Raw genomic sequence first — 18,390 nt, forward strand, 5'->3', positions numbered from 1 at the left:
ATGAGACACGTGTGTGTCTCTCAATCTTTCAGATGGTTGAAACAATGGACTCCAAAGCAATGAGTATCTGTACAGAATTTCACTCTGGGAGAAAGAAAATGCCCCCAGCCAGAGGGGATCTTGTCTCCTGGGAAGAGATTTTATTCACAGTTCTAACAACCTTACAAGATGAGCGTGAAGCTCAGAAAATGGTGGGTCAGTAGTGGGCAGCACCACACCTTATCCAGGACTGCTTAGACGTGCATTTCTATGGCCCACTATACAAATTTTGATCTCACTTTAGGACCCAGGGGCAGACATGGAGGCTTCCCTGTATCTTATTGCCCATCTTCCCAATGTGGCCACATAGAATAAATGTTCTTTCTTTGCTTTCCACTATTAATTATGCTCATTTTATTACTTTATATGGGTGTTCTGATGCAACTTGGGTACAGGCTATGACCTCCAAATTTGATACGCAGTGATTCACAGTCAATAAGCAGCAACTCACATACAGTATCAAGGGCAATCAACTTTCAATTGTTTGCTAAGATGGGGTTCTCAGATTTCAGTTTCAAAAGTAATTAAAATGTGTTGTGAGCTTTAAAGAACAACCCAGTTTATGATATTTTTAGTGAGTTCTGTTGTCTTAATTAGCTAAGAGCACATTAAAATCCTGTTATTTGAATGCTACCACCATGAGTTAATCATCCAGGCTGCGGCTGTCAGAGCACAGCCATTCTGGAGTGGATTCTTTGGTTTTAGTCAAACACTGTCACAGATTGGGTGTCATCTCCAGGAAAAAAATATGTTCATTTCCCCAGACTGATCATGTTTTGCTGAGTTTGTGGTAAACAAGGCTGATGTCTAAATTGGTTAAAAGTCCTAGAATACTAAGTAATTACTTCTGACATCTGTCTCCCCGTCTCAAAGCTCCCTTAGCTTTGCAGTCTCTGTGCTGTTGATTTTCCATTTTAATTTCCCGGGGCTTCTTGAGCTGACACAGGACTCCTCATGGCTATAGTCTGTGAGAAGAGGACACAAAGAAAGAAGAGGCGAGACAACTGAACAAACGATTCAAGTATTTTCCGACATATGTTTTCTAGTTATAAACTTTTCTGACTATTCTGCCAGAGATGTGTAAAATAGCTCTATAGATCCTTGTTTCACAATAAAATTTCTCTGTCAAATTTGACATAATTTCATTTTTTTCTTTAAAAGTACATTATTCCTTTGTTTGTTATTTTAAAATGTTTATATCAAGAATGGTTGGTTTCATTTTTATTTTAGATTTTAGCTACATCATTTCACCCTTCCCTTTCTGTCTTTTAATCCTACCTATGTACCCCCTCACTTTCTTTCAAATTCATGTCTTTCTCTTTAATTGTGGCTACATATGTACGTGTGTGTTTGTGAATCCGTAAATAGATGAATACGACCTACTCCGTCCATATGCTGTTACTGAATATATGTTGTCAGGCTGATCGTTTGGTGTGCTCACCCTTGGGGAAGACTTTCCCCTTCCTGTTTCTCTAGGCATTCCTTACTTGCCTTTGTTGGGTAGGGTTGAGGCCTTCTGGACTTTCCCTGAGCATGTGAGCATGCCTGTTGGTATTCTTGTTCAGTTCACATTTGGGTAGTCATGTTGGCTTGATATTATGGTAGCTTCTAACTTTCCTAAGAGACAATCTCACAGGAATACGCTGTTCTTCTGACTCCCACAATCTTTTCAAACACTCTTCCACAATATTCCCTGAACCTGCGATACCAGAGTTGTGAACTGCTCCCCAATTCTGCTCTTGGACTGCTTGTGGCTTTCTGTAGTTGTCTCTGTCTGTTGCAAAAATAAGTTCCTTTGAGTGGATGAGGAGACTCCGCAGGTATAAGAATAAGTCTTTAGAATGTCGTGAGATGATTATGTCTGGTTACTAAAGTGGAAGTTGTAGATTCTCTTTCAAGATTCATGACTTCATTAGCTCCAAGTCGATGGTTAGGTTTCTATTACCAGATAGGTTTCCCCCTTTTTGAGTAGGTCTTCAGTCCAATTGGAAAGTTGTTGGTTACTGCCAAGCTATTCATGTCACTACTGCACCCTTGGGGTTACTGTGCCATACCGGTCATTGCTATGGTTCATGGATGACAGAGATATGGTAAGGCCTGTTGGTTGCTTACCTCCTTTGGAAGCCTTCATGGCACTTCTGGTACTACGAAAGCTTGTCCTTAGAGAGGAAGCTTTCTAGTCAGATCAAGCCCAGTACTCCATTTCTGGTTAGGCTTACTCATAATTATCTGTCAACAATGGGGGCTGAGGGTACCTGGAAGAGAATGGGGGACAAGAGACACGAAGAAGGACGCCAAGACAAGAGTCTGATCAAGGCGACAATTTTATTTTTTCCCAAGGCTGAATGTGTACCATAACATGGGTCACAGAGGGAGGGGGGAAGAAAGAAACATTTACACAGGCCAAGGACACAATATTCGTGTGGTCAGGGAATTGGCTGATGTTGACAGGATGTCAGAAAGGTCACAGGTTTGTCATATCTATTAGTCAACAGATTGTTGGTTTTTCAGAAAGGTTACAGGTCATCACATTGGGCATCCCGACGTCAGATGTATTTCTCAGCAAGGTCACCACTTTATCATATCATTCATCCTGACCACCAGATTTGTGTTAGTCTTCTGCAGCTGGCTGGGGATTTTCCATGAATCCAGTCATACTTAACTAACCATAATAATAACATCAATAATGGAGGGCTTCAAGGGCATCACTCCCAACAATTATCTGAGGCTACTGAATGTGTTCATTATCTTTTTCTCTGTATATTTATTGTTGGTGCATAGAAAAGTTATTGGTTTTGAAAATTGATTCTCTATACTGCCACACTGGTGAAATTGTTTGCCATTTCTAGAAGTTTTCTGGTAATGTTTTTGAGATCACTAATGTATAGTCCTATGTCATCTGCAAATAGGAATAGTTTGACATCTTTATTCCCTCTTTCTACCCCCTTTAATTTCCTTTTCTTGCCTTATTGTTGTAGTGACTACTTTGAGCACAATATTGAAAAGGAATGGAGGTAGTGGAATCACTGTCTGGATTCTGATGTCAGTGGTGTCACCTCAAGTATTTCTCTGTTTAGGATGATATTGGCATGGGTTTCTCATATATAGGTTCTGTTATGTTGAAATATGTTCCCACTAGCCCTACATTTTCTAGGAGGTTTTTTTTTTTTTAATGAAGGCATATTGGATTTTGTCAAAGGCTTTTTCTGTATCTATTTAGATGATGGTGTTACCTTTTTCTCTAAGTCAATTTATGTGGTTTATAATGTTTATTTGCTTTCATATGTTGAACCTTCCCTAAATTTCAGAGACGAATTCAATTTGGTCCTGGTGAATAGATTTTTAATGTATGCCTGCATTGTGTTTGCAAGCATTTTGTTGAGCATTTTTGACTCTTTGTTCATCTGAGATATTGGCCTGCAGTTTTCTTTTCTCATTTTGTATTTACTTAATATTGATATTAGAGTCATACTGACATCATAGAAGGAATTGGGGAGTGTTCATTCAGTTTCTATTCTTTGAATGTTTTAAGAAGGGTTGGAATACATATTCTTTGATTCTGGACCATGTGAATGGGGAGGTTGAGCTGAGCACACAGGCATTCATTGTTTCCTGACATTGGATGGGATGCAATCAGCCACTTTAAACCCGTAGTACCCTGACTTCTCATCATAATGAACTGTAACCTGGAACTGGCAGCAAAATAATCCCTTACCCCCTTGACATTGCTTTTGTTGATATATTTTATCACAGAAAAAGAAACTAAGATGATATGCTCTTATACTGAGTTCTAAGAATGAATTCTTTTAAAGGTTAATTTTGATTGCACTCTTGATAGTATTGGAAAACTTCATTTTATAATTGGAGTATACTAGCCTAAGTTATATATTTGCCTGGAGCATAGCAGGGAGAGAGATCTTACTCCCCAGGAGGGAGGAAGACAAAGAATCACACTAAGACAAATTGCATATTCTACAACCCAAGAAGGTGTGTAAACAGGATAGCCACTGAAAACTTGGACCTGGGACTCACAGCATTCTGATCCACATGCTAGGTTATAGTGTGATTACTTGTTTTACAAATCATCTGGAATGTTTTTTTATAAAACAGCTTGTCAAATGTCAACAATCTTCTCTCTCTCTCTCTCTCTCTCTCTCTCTCTCTCTCTCTCTCGCTCTCTCCCCATCTCCTGCTCTGTGTGTGTGTGTGTGTGTGTGTGTGTGTGTGTGTGTGTGTGTGTGTGTGTGTGAGTTTGGCTGATTTATCTACTCCAAGTCCAATGTTACCTTTGTGACACTAATCCATCAAGAACAGATTGTTTTTGGCTAGTATATGAAGAACTGGGTTGTACTGTGACATTCTGATGCATATATACCACTGTGTCTCAATCGTTCTCATTCTCCTCCCAACCGTCCCTCTTATTTCAGTCTCCCCTTCCTATTGGCCTCTTTCTTTCCTTGGTTAGTTCTCCGTCTGCTTTGGAGCCATTTCTACCCTATGACTCTCTTGCTCTCCCCACACCCACTCCTTCGAACACCTTCCTCCTCTCTTGGAGTCACTCTTCTACCTTCAGGTCATCCATGTACACACATATTTCTTCTTTATCCAAGTCTGGATGAAGGATTCACAGATTCAAATATTTCTTATTGAAAGCGCTCTTTTCAGGAAGCCTTGGTGGTCCACTGCGAAGCTAAGTGTACTTTGATATTGACCCTCCGAGGCTGCTGCTTTTGTAGTTGGTAATGGAACAGCTGCTCTCCAGGCAATCATGAAAGGGGATGCAGATGGCATAAGGATTCTAGCTCAGCCTGATCACTCTCATAAGTGCCAGGCTGGTAAATAATCTCACAGTCTCTGGGAGAATCATGGCTCCTATGAGGGCGGCTGTGGAAGCATGTTAATAATTATTGCTCATTATTGCTTCTACTGTGAATACTGGGAGGCTTCTGGAGCCTGGTTTTCTTTCTTTCTTTTTTTTTCTTTTTAGAGAACTATATTGCTTTCAAATATCAGCCTTCCTAGGGCCCAGTGTCAGCTCATTTGAAAAGCCATCTTATGTTACTATTAGGGACACTGGGGTTTCCAAGTGCACACCACTTCTTTCCACTGGAAAGCTTCCATTGGAAAGAGGATGTGGGGTCTCTGCTGGGGTTGCCTTCCCCTTTCCTCCTCTTTGGTCATGTTTGGGATTGTTCACTTTACAGGCTTTGTTCTCCTTTTCTTCTTGGCAGACTTTAGGGAGTTGACATCCCAGGTAGTTAGAACTACACATGGAAAACCCACCCACAGGAATCAAAAGGACAAGGTAAGGATGGCCTGGCCTCAGAAAGCCTGCAGAATACAATGCATAAATAATGTCAGTGTGGTAGGGCCTTGGGCCAGCCACTGTATTCTCTTTGATTGGTGGCACAGTCTCTGGGAGCTCCCTGGAGTCCTGTTTGGTTGAGATTGATTGATCTACTTATGGAGTCACCCTCCATTTCTGCTTCTTCAATACATCTCCTAATTCAACGATAGGGGTCCCCAACTTCAAGCCAATGCTTGTTGTAGTATCTTGTTTGTCTCAGTCAGCTCCTGGTAGGGCCTCTTCGAGGACAGTCATGGTAGACTCCTGTCTGTAAGCACATCATAACATCAATAATAGTGTCAGGCCTTGGTGGCCCCAAATGAGATGGATCCCAAGTTGGACCTGTCACTGGATTGCCGTTCCTTCTGTCTCTTCTTCATTTTTGTCCCTGAAGTTCTTTTAGACAGGAATGGTTCTGGGTCAAAATTTTGGCTGTGGATTGGTAATCCTGTCCCTCCACTTGAAGTTCTGTCTATCTACTAGAGATGGACTCTTCGAGTTTCCTCTCCCCACTTTTGGGCATTTGGGCTAATCTCACCCCCATTGAGTCCTGAGAGTCTCTCACTTCTCAGGGAGAAGAGGTGCCTAGTCCTGAAGAGACTTGAGGCTCTAGGGGGGAGATGAAGGGTAGCACTCTCTCAGAGGCAAGGGGGAGGGGGAATGGGATGAGGAACTGTGGGGGAGGACCAAGAGAGGGGACAATGGCTGGAATGCAAATAAATAAAATAAATAGTAATAATTAAAAAATGTCAGACTGTTCCCTCCTGATTCTCTGGGGGTGAATTACTATGCGCAGCCAATACTTATCCTGCCTCTCATTCTCTTCACTTTGTTCCTTTCCATGTGACAATTTCTTTTAATCACTTTATTTTTTTCCATCTTTATTAACTTGGGCATTTCTTATTTACATTTCAATTGTTATTCCCTTTCCCAGTTTCTGGGCCAACATCGCTCTAACCCACTCCCCTCCCCTTCTATATGGGTGTTCCCCTCCCCATCCTCCCCCCATTACCGCCCTCCCCCCAACAATCCCATTCACTGGGGGTTCAGTCTTGGCAGGACCTTCCACTGGTGCTCTTACTAGGCTATTCATTGCTACCTATGAGGTCAGAGTCCAGGGTCAGTCCATGTATAGTCTTTGGGTGGTGGCTTAGTCCCTGGAAGCTCTGGTTGCTTGGCATTGTTGTTCATATGGGGTCTCTAACCCCTTCAAGCTCTTCCAGTTCTTTCTCTGATTCCTTCAATGGGGGTCCCGTTCTCAGTTCAGTGGTTTGCTGCTGGCATTCGCCTCTGTATTTGCTGTATTCTGGCTGTGTCTCTCAGGAGAGATCTACATCCGGTTCCTGTCAGCCTGTCCTTCTTTGCTTCATCCATCTTATCTAGTTTGGTGGCTGTATATGTATGAGCCACATGTGGGGCAGGCTCTGAATGGGCGTTCCTTCAGCCTCTGTTCTAAACTTTGCCTCCCTATTGCCCCCCAAGGGTATTCTTGTTCCCCTTTTAATGGAGTGAAGCATTCCCATTCTGGTCCTCCTTCTTGAGTTTCATGTGTTCTGTGCTTCTAGGGTAATTTGAGCATTTGGGCTAATATCCATTTATCAATGAGTGCATACCATGTGTGTTTTTCTGTGATTGGAGGATGGAATTGGAAAATATCATCCTGAGTGAGGTAGCTCTTCATTTTTATAGAGCAAATACCTAGCATGAAGTTCAGTCTCACCCATAGCTCTCCCTTATACATGGCCACTTTGGCTTTCCTTTTTTGAATGGCTATGTCCTCAATCCTTAAGAGATGGAGATACTGAATTAAAAAGACTATGTGGATCCACACATAGAGAGAAAAGGAAATCACAGCTATAGTTGGCCTGCCTCCCAGATGCTTTAGCTTCAACATGGAGGTCCAACGTGTGTGAATATTTGATGCTAAAACCTTTTCGAAGCCTAGACATATCATTTCACAGGTGAAGAGAGCATCATTTAAGAGATTGAATTAGAGTTCCCTTGAAAGGAACTGTTGATATATTCCTGTTGGAATTCTCTATGTGTAAAGGCAGCTCCACTCTTCAGGAAACAAAATATTGTTATTATTGTATATATATGTAGATGTGTGCTATGCCATAACATGTGTGTGAGGTCAGAAGATAGTCCTCAGAACTCTGTTCTCTCCTTCCTTTATGTGGGTCTCTAGGATAGAACTCAGGGCATCAGATTTGAATAACCGGTAATGTAATTATTACCTCCTGAGCCATTGTGCCAGTGCATAAAAGTACTTTAAAATAAAATGACTTTACTGGGTTTCATTTGTTTGCTTGTTATCTGTGTTGAGAAATATAGATGATTAGTGCCCCATTCCCTCAGATAACTACAGTCGACGCAGAGAAGTATCAGGTCTCCCAGAACATTGACTTTCTGTTATGGGATCTCACTGTTGTTAACACACACTGTGATTTGTCATGCCACTTCATAGCTCCAGGAGCTGCTTTGTTCAGTTGGGAGGAGCTCCTGACACCTCCTGTTGGTTCTGGTGGCAGCTCGGTACCAGCTCCTCTTCCTGGGCATTGCTTTCCCATTTGTGATGCTTTGCATGATAGGTCTGTAGGCTGACAGGTGACCTCATACTTGGAACAGAATCTGTCTTCTCCAACACTGCCATGGTATTTGGTAAACAGTACAATGTTCTTAAAATAGTGTATTGACTCCCCAGGAGTGGATGCTTAGAATTAAACATGTCTGAAACAAAGGATTTTACCATTCCTGTTTCTTTATGTGCAATATTGACTAATACTACAATTTTATGTCTTTCAAAAATTTACCCCACTTGTACATTATATTATGATATTGCAATATTTTTTCAGCAACAATTTATCTGCATTCCCAAGTCTAAGAAAAGACACAATTGGACATGGGCTATTTCCCACTGTATCATAATGTTGCTAAGCTTATAACTTAGAATAATAATCTAATAAGATCTCTACCCTTCCATTACTTTTTATGGTATTTGGACTATAAATAGATTAAGTGTTTTAGTCTACTGTACAGACATGACAATTTGTGTCAATGTTATTTCTATAATTATTAGCAATGTTCCTTTATTTTTATGTCATATCCATTCAACACCCCTGAAAGCATTTGGGAACTGATTTTTGGAATCAGGAGCAAATTGGATAAGTTATACTTAGAAACTTACTTAGGGTGGGCTCAGTACAGCTCAGCTGGAAAAGTACTTCCCTTGCAATGATGAGGACTTCAGTTTGTTCTTGGTGCTGGAATATAGAGTCAGGAATCTGGTGGGCTCTCTGGCCAGCCAGTTCTAGACCAGTGAGGTACCCTGACTCAAAATAAAGGTGGAGGGTACCTGAGGACAAGCACTCACAGCTATACATGTACACACATAAATATGCACACACATGCATAAACATAAATGCTCACACACATGTGCACATATATACACACCAATACATGCTCAAATGAACACGTACATATGTATGTATGAATGTGTATGTGTATACATGTATACATGTGTATATATGTTTGTATACATGTGTATATGTGTGTATGTGCATAAATGTATATATATATATATGTATATGTGTGTGTAGATATATACACACACACATGCTCAAACAGACACATGCTGATGTACACACTTGCTAAACACGACTGAAAATGTGGTCTTGCATTTTAGAACAGGGCATTTAAGAGCATCATGTATAGACGCTTGTCATTCTCTTTTTCTGTGAAGATTCAATGACATAGGAGGGAAAGAACAGAGTGAAAGAGAATAGGCCCCATGGTGTGATCCAGCAAGGCCACCCAGTCACAGGTCACCCTTGCAAATAGACTCAAATGGAAAAGCAAATGAAACAGAAATCTGAGTGAGACTGATTTTCAGGTATAATAACTTAAGGTCATGTTGGCACAAAAATACAAATATTGGTGTGTTTCAAAATGACAAAATAACCTTTTATTATCTTATGTTTTAGTGAAATGTCTGATGTCCAAGTAAAATAATTAGATTAATCTAGAAAGCCACAATTCCACATTTATCCCCAGACAAATGAGTACAAAGGAGAATTGTTTTTGGTGGCACTCGGTGCCATCTGTTGACTAAATTATTGATACCTCCCGGAAACCATGGTGATGGTTAGTTTCCTCTGGTAGCAATTGAAAAGGATCAGTTTGCAGGTTCTGCTTCCTGTAATATCAGTTTGATTTACTTGCTATCATTAAAAACTGTATTACAGAGGAGCACATTAACTATTCAAGAGAGGCTAATTAGCTGTCCATGTTTTATGTGTAGTAATAACGCTGGAAACCTCTTCAAATTTATTAACTATGTGCAGAATGGTGCAAAACAAACTGTTTTTTTCTGAACTTAGCAAGTAATTCACAGGAACAAAGTAACTCATGTGCCCATGTAGATTTCCAAGTTTTCTCCTAACTGCCATAAAATTTGGTTATTGAATCAGAAGTGAATCAAAGGGTCAGAATTTTTTTTTTTGCTGAGGTATAAATTCACCCAGTGACTGTCACAAAAACAAACAAATAAACAAGCAAATAAATGAACCAAACCCAGAATGATCAGTAACACTCCAGAAGAGAGCCTAGTAGTAGAGACCACGCTTTCAAGACTTGAAGTAAGCTAATTTATTTGTTATTTCAAAACTCAAGGGCTTTTGGAAAGTCAGGCTATAAGATTCTAAACCCAATCTCTCAAAAAATTTATTAATATATTGTGTTTAAACACTCTATGTACACTATTTCTAATTTTTATTATTTTATTTTAATTTTATTTATATGGAATTTTGCATGTGTTTATGCTTGTTCACATGAATGTGGTACCCAAGATAGCCAGAAGAAGGCATTGGATTCCCTGAATCTGGAGTTACAGACTGTTGTGAGCTGCTCGGTGGTTGCTGAGAACTGAATCTGGGTCCTCAGGAAGAGCAGTCAGTGTTTTTAACTGCTGTGCAAACTCCTTAGATCATCACACACATTATCTTTGAAAGGTGTGCTTTTGGTAATGGACTATTTTATTGTCACAAATAGATAATAATTTGGGCCCCAAAAGTCACCATGCCATATGATTTGTTTTTGGAATTTTTCAATCCACTAAGTTAGGCAGCCGGGTACCCAACCAGATGTTTGAAAATGAGTACTGTGTATTTGATATCTTTACTACAGTCTTTGATTTCTAGTAGTTGCAGCTAAACCACTCCTATTGGAAGAAGATGTGACCTTTTCTGATTCGAAATACTTGAAAAAGGTCTGGTTTTTCCAGGCAGAGAAAGCTGAAGAAAGCTTGACATTTTGCACAGTACTGACAGAGCACAGAAGAATGTTTTCAAACAGAACTGCAGTTACATTAAGCTCCCTGTATCCCAGGGATGGCTGCTATGAGTCTTGGATGCTAGGCAAAGTTTTTCCATTTTGAGTTTTTTGGGATAAGTATTTTCTGTCTGGCAGTAAAATAGTTCTATGTTCTTGTGACTTTCACTAGAATATTCAAAGGAAGCATCCTTTGACATCTTTTATCATTAGACTACTCTTTGACAGTGAAAAGTCAGGATTTATGTATTTTCTTTGTTTCATTTTCTTTGGTTTCATTTTCTCTTGTGGTTACGTTAATACGTTGGTTTGGGGATGCAAATCTGATTCTGGAGCCTGGTGAGCAGGTTCATAGCTGTGAATTTAATCTCCAGTATCCCAGGAAAAATGTTTGAGCAAGGAACTGGTGATGTGGCCTCAAGTTAGAGCACCCACTTGGCATGTTCCAGGTCCTATTTGATCACCAGCATGGGAAACGAGACGTTTATAAGTGCACAGTTTTTCACTTTCAGGAGAATGCATTTAGAGTAAAATATATCTAGAGACCTTAGCACAGCTTGTTCATATGTAGCAATTTTCTATAAAACATTGTCTTTACAAGACTGAGTCACTGAAGAAGAGGGATAGGAACCCTCTAATGACTTAATTTCAATCTCCTTGATGTAGAAATTTTCTCCTCTCGGATCTAAAGAACATTATCAAATTATTAGATACAAAATATTTTCAAGATATGCATAAACAAAGTATACTTTATAAAAATTCAAGTTAGCATAAAACACTAAAATAAAAATTTACTTTCAACAAGATATCATGCTATTTATCAAATAATGTCATTGAATATAATAATGTATTTTTACTATGTTTATATGTGTCTCAAAAGGTAAATTAAAACTATTTCTTTGAGCAGATGCGGTTTATGCCTTTTAAATCAGCCAGAGGAACTTTTAATAATGACAGTCTTTAAAACATCACAGCAAATGAATATTATATTTCATAAGAAAAATTGAGGGAGTTAGAGCAGTGGTTAAGAGCACTTGATCTGCAACATGAGTCCTCTGTACCTGTATAAAATGCAAGGCATTGCCTGATCATGCAGCATATGTCAGCATTGTAGGGGTTAGGGCTAGGGGTAGGGCTAGGGCTAGAGCTAGGGTTGTGCAATCCCAAGGACTTGCCAGCCATCCTGACCTCCAGTTCAATGAGAAACCCTATCCCAGTGCAATAGATTGGAGACAACTGAGGATCTCTCCCAGCATCCTGTGCTGGCATTCATACCCATGTGCACACACATGTAAGGCTATTATACCCCCATCCCCCTAACCTACCCTGAGACTTGACATTTGATAAAAAGGAGAAACTACCCAAAAGCACGATTCTTCCCAATCTATTAAATGAAAAAGAATGTTATATAAAATTTATCGTTTAAGTTAACTGGGTCTGTAAAACAAGCTCCTCCTGGTGATGGATGGTGTATGTCAATAACATTCTTATGGAGAATTTGGAAAAAAAAACTATAAATGAAATATATACTGACAGAACTCAATGGGCTGTAAGCTAGTATGGGCTCACACAATCTGATGGCTATTTGGGTCTAGGTATAAAAGAAGCCTGTTAGCAAAAGTTAGCTGGTTGGTCTGTCAAGAAACAAGTCATTATGATCCATTGTCAGTAAGAGGTACAGTTAGAGCTCACCAGAGAAATATGGATTAGCAGGAGACACTAGACCCCTATATCCCCTAGCTCTCAGTTTGTGCTTCCTCCTCTAGGCACACTCAGTTAAATACTGGATTGAAAATATACAGTTGTGTGACTGAGCCTCTTCCCAGAAAAGGAGGGAGCCTGGATATAGGGCTATACATTAGATAAGGCTTTGCATACTGAACTTATAGGATGGAGAATATAGGGAGGTAACACTGACGGACTTCCACCAGGAAGACTTAACCTTCCTGAAGATCTCAGCCAATGAAAAATAGAGGGGGTGGGCCAATGAAATGGAGAACTCTAATAACCACTTTTTCGAAACAAATTGGCACTAGGCATTTTTTCCTTTTACCTAGGTCACAGTTAGACTTTGTAAGGCTGTAAGAAAGCTTGATTCACTTTTACTGCTCTGAGTATCCTGGCCTCTTATTATGAAGTAAAGATCACTTATTGTCCAGCCCTGACCCCAACTTCATCAATTTCTATCTTTCCAAAAATCCCAGGTGTTCATTATCTCCTTGGAAATTCTGAAACCTAGGCCTGTGGGAGGTTCTGGTAACGTCAAATGAGTAGGCTGTTAATGTTCATGTGGTCAGTTACTTAACACTTTTAAAGAAGAGGAGGAAAGTCAGGGTTTCCATACATCTTTCCTCTTATCTGTTTTTTATTTAAGACTTTCTAAGGAGCATTTAGTATCATAGGACAGGTTGTGTAATGATTAAAAAGCTCATAGCAATTATACATTTGGAATGCCTGGCAGACATATTCTTTAAAATAATTAGCTTTTCATAGAATAAGAGCTTCACTCTGTTAAATCACTTTTTAAATGAATCTGTTTATCTTCCTAGTCTCTCATCTAATGCATCTCTCCAGCAACCGTTTACTGATTGCCTGGCTGGCCCAGTAGACCAGGGATAAGAAGGGGCAGAAGCTTCAGAGAGACTCTCTTGCTTGGGGGCTAAAGAAAAAAGCCCCTTATTGGAGGAGTGGCTTGTGTATGCTGAGAAATAGAAGGAGCTATTGGCTTGACATGTTCTATACCAGGGTGACATCAATGCAGGGACCCAAAAACAACACACATTAGTGACTACCAACCGGAGGCCAGAAGTTTAAGTTGCACTGAATAAAATAAGGTCAAGGAGTTGGCTGCTGACCCTCATCCTGGGGGCTCTATGGAAGTCCGTTTTGTTGTCTTTCTCAGCTTCCGGAGTCCTCCCAATGATCCTTGCTTCATGCTCTTTCACTTCACCTTCCTTTGAAGGGTTATTGACTTATTATTTTATGTGTTTGACTGCTTGGCTTGAATGGGTGTCAGTTTACCATGTGTGTTCCTATGTCCATTGGAGGTCAGAAGGATTTGGATCCCTTGAACTGCAGATGGTCATAGGCCTCCATGTGGATGGGGGAATTGTGTCCTCTGCAGAAAGCCAGTGCTCTCACTCGCTGAGCCATCTCTGCAGTACCCCGTCCCACCATCTTTACAGCCAGGAGTAACTCTCTTGTATCTGATCTCTGCTTCTGTCATTGCATCTTCTATCTGACTCTCATGCTTCTGCCTCCCGTGTAGGCGTGTATGCGACTCTGCTGAGTTCAGCTAGTTAGTTCAGGCTAAGCTCCCGTCTCAAGATCAGCAATCACACTTGCAATGCTTCTCCTACTTATGATATACCGTCATTGCAGGTGGACTGGGCAGATGGTCCACTGGGTGTAACACTTGTCATGCAATCAGCAAGCCTAAGCTCTCAAGTAACGAGAGAGAGAGAGAGAGAGAGAGAGAGAGAGAGAGAGAGAGAGAGAGAGAGAGAGAGAGAGAGAGACTATACAAGAGAAGAAACAGTAATACAAGCAGAGATGAAGAAGGAGGCAGATACCATTGGCGTAAGTTGCCTGTGACGTGTACAGTGTGACGTGTACAGTGCAACTAGGAATGCCAAAGGATTTTTTGTTTGTTTGTTTGTTTGTTTGGCTTAAATTTAAGCAAAAAATTTACATAACCTAATTTGTGTCAGCTGTAGTGGCTAAGGAGTAAAAAGAAAGGCTTCCTTGTTTTCTACATTTTCATTTGTTCCATTGGAATAGAAAGTGCTCCCTAAATGAAATAAGTAATGATTAAGCTGATGTTTCAGAGATAAAATGCTTTCCTTTACTAGGTTTACTGTAAAAAGAACATTGACTTTTAGCCACTATGCTAGAATACCGATTAACTGCAAAGTCTGGGAAACGAAAGTCAGAGCACACATAGGATTTTTTGTGGGTTTAGAGTTCATGACAAACAGAAAATTCATAGGCTGCTGGACACTATTAATTGAAAAAAAATTCCTGTGTGCTGTGACTTTACATAACTAATGCAGTGGCTCCAAGGCCATAGGCATAACACTTCTTGGCTGCTTTGGATTTGACTATGATGGTTCTGATTACCTTACTTAGTTGAATGGTCGCAGAATGTGGAAATACCCACCCGATGCTCCAGCACTTGGTTCTATGGTGAAATCGTCATGTTTGAGGCTATAGACTGGTGACCCTGAATGTTGAAGCCCTGGGATGTATTTATGCAGGGACTCTGGGAACACTCTGATTAAACTGAAAGATGAGATGGATCCCATGTGTGAGTGTCGATGGCTTCCACACTCCCGATGTCTGTTGCTGAGAATCGATTCTGAGAGAACTTGAGGAAGACTATATGCGGAGGGTGTCTGTTCCAACAGGAATTATCTTGCACATGGTGGCAAGGTTTCACTGTGTTCAGCATCCAGGTGACTTCTCACAGAAGCTGAGCTCCTTGTTAGGAGAGAGGTTCTATTGCCACCTGTGCTGACAGCTGACTGTTGACCTCCATTTTAAAGAAAATAGAACCCAAGTTGGTTTCCCAATGGTTTTGAACTACTCAAGCTAATAACATTGAAGAAAAGAGAAGAGGGTTTTATCATCAAACTGTAGGCAGTTTCTTAAGGACCATACATTTGCCTTATGGAGGTTCCTCACCCTCTCATAATTGGGTTTGTGTCCTATCAAACACCAGGACACATCCGGCCTGTGCACATCCTAATGTCTGAGATGTGGTGCACACTTAGCTACTCTGTGATTTGACCTGACTGATGAGGACATCCAGTCCTGAACAAATGAACATCAACTTATGAATACTGTAAATAAATGTATGCACAATTAATGTTAGACACACTGTAATACTGAAGAAATGTGGAACTTTTAAGGCCACAATCTGCCACGTCTCCTGTTCCAGTGCCTCACGGCACTGCCCGTTTTGACAATAAGGAGACAGGCATGGACAGAAGCAATCAGTCTTGCATCAGGAGCCTTTTCCTTAGTCAATTTATAGCGGGGGTGGGGGGCGTGCTTAAACTAACAGTTTTCTGGATACTTGGAAAAGTCCACACATATGAAGGCCTTTTTAACAATTGACTTTTGAATCTCTCAAAGAATTTGAGGTCTTGTGTGTTAGGAATGCGGCAGCTTCTCTGGATAGCCAGTTCTCACCTAGTGGCTAAGGAGCCTGGCTCCAAACCACCCAGCCCAGTGTTTTTATACCCACAGTGTGAAAGAAAAACTAGGTCTGTGCCAACCCCACATCATATAAAGCCCTAACAATGTGCGGAGTGTGACTTAAGAGCCCATAATGGATTTCTCATGAAGGTAAGGAAAATGCATTAAGGAGATTAATTTGTGTTTGGAGAGCCTCCCTCTCTCCTGCCAGAAATATTTATTCTGCTAAGTGTGGTTTGCCGATACACTAGATAGCCCTGCACCCCAGTAACAGTGCTGTCCCTGGCATTTCTATACTTTCTGCAGATGGAGCATTGGTGAATTATTAAACAGATCTTTCTCAAACCGAAATGCTGATTTGCTGCTAAAACTTTCTTTTGGCAATTACTGTAGCTAAACGTTTTTAAGAGGGGTCTAGCCCAAACAGAGTTCTCTCTCTCTCTCTCTCTCTCTCTCTCTCTCTCTCTCTCTCTCTCTCTCGTGTGTGTGTTGTGGTGTGTGTGTGGGTGTGTGGTGTGAGTGTGTGAGTTGATGTGTGTGTGTGTGTGGTGTGGTGTGGTGTGTGTGTGTGTGTGTGTGTGTGTGTGTGTAGTTGTGCCCCTGGGTGCACATGTGAGTGCATGTGAAAAGCTACTCTTGTGCACCCAGGTAATGTTCATTTGCTGTCATTCAGGAAAAGCTTTCTAGAAAAAAGCTGGTTATGTCTGTACTATGTTTTTTTAATTGCTTAGCCTTATGGTGCGGACGTAAAATGTCCCCTGCTTTGCAGGACTGAATCTCAGCTGGTTCCTCTGTTTTCGAAAGTTGTGGGCCTTTGAAAAGTATAGTTGAGGTATAAGAAGTGGTTTCTTTGATATGGGTTTTGATGGTGATAGCCTGTCTCCAATTCTCACTGGATCATCCCTGCACCTTGACCCACTCACATGTTAACAAGTAACTATGATCCTAACATGGAGCTGCTAGCCACTCCCACAGCATTTGGTCCTCAACCCTGTTACGATAGACGATCCATGAAACTGTGAATGCAAACAAGTATCTCCTCCTTTAAGTTGGCTCTCCTCATCATAGTAGTGAGAAAAAAGTAATGTATGTTTATCCACACATGGATTCAGCCATTTGATGAACTGAGAGATCAATGATTTTAGTTATATTTTGTAGTGAAGAATTTAAAGGAAATAAAACGGCCTCTTTATAGTTCAAATAACTCGAATCCCACACACACGTGCAATGGAAAAGACCCAGAATGCATAGCTTTATCCTTGTTCCAAGTGACAGTTCCAATATTGAGTGAAGTGTGCCAGTGCTCTCAACACTGCCCACTGAAACCAACCAAGGCATCTGCACAATCTGGTTGTCTATTGGGGGATTCTCCTCTGCCTGGTCTGGGAGGGCCTGAAGATTGAGACTGGTCACTGCTGGTAGTTCCATCATCTCGCTGGAGGAAGACCAAGAGCCAGCAGATACCCCTGCTTGACTCAAACTCGGGGGTGGGGGAGAGAAAAGAGCCAGCTCAATGAGTTTGATTTTTTCCTCTGCTATTACTTCCAACCAACATGGCCTCATTCCTGCTTGGAGATTTCCTGTGTCTTACAGCTGCAAGTCCAGCTGTACATGTCCAGGATGTAAGCCTCCAATTTTCATACCTGCTTTGTGCATAGGAATCGAAAGGGCCTGGAAATACTGCACATGCCTGTTCAAGGTCACCAGGGTACAAGCACATCCCCTTGTGACAGATCTGTGACCCTCCCAACTTTTATCCTCACACAGAGAACATCCCCTTCCTTGAAAAATGGTGACTTTGTGCTCACTCATTCGAAGTTGCTCAGAAAGGCAGTAGCAGTCCTGGAAGGCCTTTCAATATACTCTGTGGTAGAGCATATTATTTGGAAGCCAACAGAAAGTGTCCCCTATCCACCTGTCTACTGTCTTCTCAGAGAGAAAAGAGGCACTTGAACTAACCATTAGATTCCATACATTCGTCTTAGGCTTGGCACATCCATGTAGAAGCCACACCCCTCAGCAACTTGGCCGATATCCCTACCCAGCTAGAAGCAAAATGAGCACAGACTATTCATCATAAATCAGTGAAGATTAAAACAAAGAACCAACACCCAAGAGTTTATTGGGCACTCTTACAATTTGAGGTCCCTGTGTTCTACCCTCCTGTCTATAAGTGAGTAACATCATGTCTAAGTGACACTCATTTGAGAAAGCTCCTTTGCTTTGGGCAAGCTCATGAAGAAGAAAATTCTTTAATGGAAAGAATGGCGTTAGATACACACAGTCCTGTACGACCTGTGTCTTTATAGACATTAGATATGCCCAAAGTCTTAAGATCATTCCCTTTATGGAAAGACTGATGTTAAATGTGTAGATAATACCTGTAAAGCTTCTAAACACACACAACAACATGTAATCTCAGAATAAGAACATCGGTGTTAGAATTCCTCGATGTTTAATCTGGCTATCTTGGAATA

This window comes from Rattus norvegicus, chromosome 2 (assembly GCF_036323735.1).
Source record: "Rattus norvegicus strain BN/NHsdMcwi chromosome 2, GRCr8, whole genome shotgun sequence".
Lineage (NCBI taxonomy): Eukaryota > Metazoa > Chordata > Mammalia > Rodentia > Muridae > Rattus > Rattus norvegicus.